Consider the following 5,670-nt stretch of genomic DNA (forward strand, 5'->3'; position numbering starts at 1 on the left):
TGGAGAGAAAGCGGCTGCTGCGGGGGTTATTGAGGCCGTTACTGTAACAGCTGTTGTTGGTGCCAGTGTTGTAGGAGCCACAGGTGTTGAAACTGTTGTGTTAGCATGTCTGGGACACTTGAGTTTTAGGCTTCCCTCAGTAGGCTGGCTGTTGGATACTGTTTCCATTAAAGAGTTTGGTTAGAATTCAGTCACATATTTCACATTTAGCTGTGTTTTCCAATTGAAATATATGTATTACTTACAAGTGAGTATCATGATGATTAAAAAAGTCTTGCTGATCATCATGCTTGGTTTCATTTCTGCTCTGCTTTCTTTTCCCAACCTACACCTGATCATCTCCTGTAAGAAAATGAAAAATATAAAGAAAATGGTTAATGTTATCGCTTACATTACAATAAAATCCAGGAAATACTGCTGGAGGCCCTGTTGGTGGCTGGGTGTAGTAGTTCAAACTATAAATGCAAACACACTCAGCTCAGCAGAAAAGATACAGCCAACTTTCCGGACATGATGGATGCTATGAATTCATATGAAGTTGGTACCATAGCCCTGTGGTGGCCTTGTTTTGTTCCAGTGCTGGTGGTTTGGGACAGAAACATCCCCCCCCTTCTTTCTTTTTCTTTCCACCAGACTGCATAGTTGAATACAACCACACAAACAAAATGTAAAACACCCTTATGTCTCTCATGTAAATACCTATTTTGTCTTATCTTTTATGTTGTCTTCTGTCCTGTAAATGTGCTATTTAGCAAAAAAAGTGAATGCATAAAATGCAAAAACAAAAATAGCAGTGCACTAGCAGCAAGATAACCATGCACTGTTTGTCACGATAACAGTAATAAAGATGTGGTTATGGTTGCTAAGGTAAAAAAAAAGGTTAAACCTAAAGTTCATGTTTTAAAGATCGAAGAACAAAACAAACAGTGAATCTCAAAAAAGCACATTTAGTTGGTGACAGAGCGGGAACACAGCAGACGTCAACTGTAACACCCCACTGTCCTACAGACTCACAAAGAGAATGAGCTGAAGAAGATTTTCATCAGAGAATGCATTCCTGGTATTCTTAAAAACAACAATTAATTCATGATTGTTAACTCAAATTTTAAATAAAACTAAATCTAATGTCAGTTTAATCTTCATGGCTAATGGAACCAGTGAAGCCCCTCAGACATTCACAGATCGATTAAGAAATGATAGAACTCAATTGTATTTATTTTGTCCTGCATCAGAAACATGACCTAGGAAAACTAAATAAATCTATAAAATTAGAAGTTAAATCTTCGCTACACTGATCACCAAACTAATACAGACTGAATCAGATTCTAAAGTTTTCATGCAGACAGTGATTATAAACACTCACTTGGATGTTGAAGTGATTCAAGTGAAATGATGCTGAAGGTCACAGGCGGTGTTTCTCCAGGGGAGCTTGTTCTGTGTCTTGGTCTCTTCAGTGTCTTATATATACGCTTCTGTTTTATAGTCTGATGACAGAAGATGCTACAACAGCCACGTCAGAGGAGAAAAAATACTGACTAACACATAATAGTCATCATGATTACAGACTTGGAGACATTTCCCTCCCAGATTAAGGTGTTGTCCACACTATTCCCTTCTCTGCTCCAGGTAACGCAGTTGGATATTCATGCTCGGATGCTTGCTCTCTATAAAGATGTGAAACCCGTTCAGTGGCAATGCATACCATTTTTACAATACAGCCAGTAATTAAGAATTGTATTGTTTAAGGTAATAACACCTTTATTTTCTGAGACATATGTTTAAGGTAGAATAGAAGAGTGAAGTAACCTCTGTCCTCCTTCACGGGTTAAGCTGTGCATCACAAGGACCCATTTCACTGTGTGTGTGTGTGCGTGTGAGGGTGTGTAGATGCCGTCATGGATAAACATGGACTAATGTGCATGTTACTGGCTTGACTGTTGCTTTAATGGAAATATTATAGATGCCTTGTGACTCTTTATTACTCTATAGTTCAAAGTTTCTTGATTTGTTTCTTTCTTTTAACATCCAGCCTCAGGCTCTTTAGAGCTTATTCAAATATAAAATTATATATATATGAGCAAAACAAAAGCAAGAGATGTGTAATCTAACTTGTTTCAACCCTCTCTGCCACAAATTATGCTGATATACCACTAATTTGCACCTGATTTCTTTGTGGAAAGTCATCAAAACTCAAAAAGACAAAAGAGAGGCAACATGACTACAAAGAGACAAAGTAATTACAAAGAAAAACAAAATGACTATAATAAGACACAAAACATCTGCAAAGAGATCCACATTTGAACAAATTCCTTCCTGAGATACTATGTTCACAACAATGGGATGGAGGGACAACTCGAAAACGTCACGAGTCCGTGTGGAGGAATAAGAAGACACAAACGATCACAAAGTAAGACAAAACAGAGTATCTGCCGGACCTCTTAATTACATAATTTTTGCACTTGGATCTAGAGGTGGAAAGTCACTAAGTACCTTTATGCAAGTACTGTATTTAAGTACAATTTTGAAGCATGTAGTTTCACTGTCAGTTGGTTGAAGCTCCATGACTGAGACATTTATCTGTAACCAACTCACTGCGGTTAGCTTTTTCTTTCATGTAACTAACACAAATAAACTCAAAAAATTCACTGGGAAGACTGAGTCTGGGGTGTGAGACTAGTGCCAGTGTTTACAACAAACTCCTCAAACATGGACTGGTTTGAAAAGATTTCCTACTAATCCTTTTCCTGATGGTCTAGTGCCTGCAGAAACAGTTTGATGCATTTAATCAGTGACTGCACTTCAAAAAAACATGAGGGCCTTTTCATGTAGAGACAATGGTACAGAACTGGTTCATAGTCCGGTTGCTGCAAACACCTTCTATTATTATATTATTTGTATTGAAATAACAAATTTGAATATTTCAAAGTCTTGTTTTGCTGATATACCAACTACTCTAATGATATAGAAACACAACTAAATATGTATTTTCTTCTTGGCTATTTTATGATGAGGCTCAAAACAAACTCACCTGCGACCAAATTAAACAAATTTTCAGGTTTTAACTATTGAAAGCCCAGCACCATCATCATGATGCACTGGCATCATCTCGGTGCCACACTTGCATTTGAGGCATTATGCTGCATTCAGGTGCTGTTAGAAATAAGAGAAAGAGGATTTGTTTTTGTTTCTTTATAAATACATCACACATGCCGACCTAACATCAAAGAATCTTATTTTAGAAGAATAGAAGAAGGCTGTTTCAGTGGTGATTCCTCTGTGTCGTCAGTCAGTAGGTGGAGTGTCTGTGAGCACATCAGATCGTCACACTTCTTCTGTTCAGTCACCTCTGGAGCTCCTATAAGCATCTGCATGTGATTGATAGTGTCTGTAAAGTCGCTCACCACACACACACACACACACACACACATTATATTTTTATATATTTTTATTATATTGCTACATTTGCTGCTTAAAGTGCCTTAGATTTAGTGTTACTTATTTATCTACTTTATATTTCATTTGTATTTTGTGGTATTCATGTGGACGGCAAAGTAAGAATTTTAATTGTACAAGGAAACACGTTTCCTAACTGTGCATATGACAAATAAACACTTTGAACTAAACACTTTGAACTTGAACATCACTGCGCTCTCTAGAGTGTGGTTTGCCCAGAAGAATGCAGGCAGTCAGGTTTAACTATAGCCACATGCTCTGTCGTACTCTGTGCATACTTCCTTTTGTCACTAATTGATAGGTGGCTGTCATTATGTGATTGGAATGCCTGACGTTTGGCTCACATGATTAGCCAGCTGATTCATGCAATGGAAATAAAAGGTGACAAAGCCTTGTCAGCTATTTGTGTCCTCCTGCCCCAGGACCCCAGACAGCTGATTGGTGCAATAATTTGCATGCATGTTGTAGATAATTCAAATATAGTTACACAAACAGCTGATTCGAGTGTTGTCATGTCATTCGGTGGCCATTATCACTCGTTTTCTCGGCTGTAATTATGGTTCAGCAAGAGCTTCCTGTACCTTCCAGGAGGTTGTCACCATCAATAGATGTGCCACAGAGGTGACCTCTAGTGGCAGAAATAAACCAGTAACAACAACAAAGGCATATGAGAATATAACAACTTACTACACTCCCTAGTCAGTGAGTAGGGTTTACTGAGCCAGAACTGCACCATATCAAGATGAAAACATCATCCTGATGGTGAAGTACAGTGAGGGGAGCATCGTGATGTTGGGCTGCTTTCCCCCTTCTGGGCCTGGACAGCTGCCGTCATAGATACTTGGTTATGGTTCCCAGGTTTAACAAGGAATCCTACAGGATAATGTAGGGGTGGCTTTTGGCCAGCGGAGCCTCAGTAGGAGCTGGGTGATGCAGCAGGACAGTGACCCTAAACAGGGAAGTAAATCTACAACAGAACAGCTTCAGAACAAGAAAATCTGCCTTGTGGAGCATCCCAGTCAGAGCCCAGACCTCAATCCACCAGAGCTGCTGTGGACTGAGCTCAGAGAGCCGTTTACACCAGATGTCCTGGGAATCTGTCAGAGCTGAAGCAGCTCTGTGAGGAAGAACGGTCCAGAGCTCCTTCTGAATGTTGTGCAGGTCTGATCCACAGCTACAGGAGGTGCTGGTCTGAGGTTAATGCTGTCAAAGTCAAAGGTTCACTGGCTTTCTTTACCAGCACTCTGAATGTTTCATGGGTGTGTTCATTGGAGACATGAAAGGTTATAATTGTTTTTGTTTATTAGCTTAAGCACATTGTGTTTGTCTACACCTGTGAGTGAGATAAAGATCAGGCCACATTTTATGAACAAATCATTTAGAAAACTATGTAATTCCCAGTGGTTCACTGACTTTTTTTTTTGCCACTGTAGAATTTAATCTACTGAGTTCACTTTGGCGCACAGTTCTCTTTACTGATGTGCAACGAGCCACCACAGTTCATTTCACATCCAAAACACAATGCAACAACCACATGTCATCCTTATTTCAAGATCAACTCAGTGTACTTAGTGTACCAGGACACTGACTGGTAAAACACAGCTTCACACTGTGGATCTCTGTTGTCTTTTACTCTATTTAGGAAAAAAAGAAGACACTTCCTGACTGTATGGATTATTTACCTCACAGCCTGACAAGTCAGAAATGCTGTAATGGATTCCAACAGTCTCTCTAAAGCTCGGTAGATTAGTGCTGTCACCTCACACAGACAAAAACACCTGTACATTCTCTGTTTCTTCAGTCTTTTCAGTGACTCTGAATGCAAATCAAAACCAGTTTCCTTTAAGGCCTAGGCTTCACAGTGTGTTTCTGACCCATTCACTGACAACGTTCCAGTCCAAGCTCTCAGGTCTCAGGTGATGGTTTTCTAACTGGACCTAGAGTAGGATCGAGTTCTGGTGAGACTGGTGTGTTGCTTGTCTATGTCTTCAGGAGGGTGGTTGTTTATCAGTGTTATTTGTTGTTTTTTATTATAGTTGCATGTCACTTGCTGCTCTGTACACTCCACAGTGCCCTTACATGTAATGACATGTGCTTTGTAAATTAAATCACCTTGCCAACATGGAACCAACAAGAAAACTTTGTGGAAATTAAGAAACAAACCCTTTAACTTCCAAATTCTATGAACTCAATCAGATTACAGTTTAGGAGCTAAAT

At 39.4% G+C, this 5,670-nt stretch overlaps 1 long non-coding RNA gene across 1 annotated transcript; it reads right to left on the reverse strand.

Moving 5' to 3' along the window:
- Nucleotides 1-53: 53 nt before the first annotated feature.
- Nucleotides 54-1,482, reverse strand: LOC109952478 (uncharacterized). The gene is made up of 3 exons (XR_002273766.1): nucleotides 1,364-1,482; nucleotides 246-342; nucleotides 54-158 (listed from the first exon to the last, which is right to left on the reverse strand). It is a non-coding gene; the product is annotated as an uncharacterized LOC109952478 (long non-coding RNA).
- Between the last annotated feature and the right edge of the window lie 4,188 nt (nucleotides 1,483-5,670).

The sequence above is a fragment of the Monopterus albus genome, unplaced genomic scaffold (assembly GCF_001952655.1).
Source record: "Monopterus albus unplaced genomic scaffold, M_albus_1.0 scaffold462.1, whole genome shotgun sequence".
Lineage (NCBI taxonomy): Eukaryota > Metazoa > Chordata > Actinopteri > Synbranchiformes > Synbranchidae > Monopterus > Monopterus albus.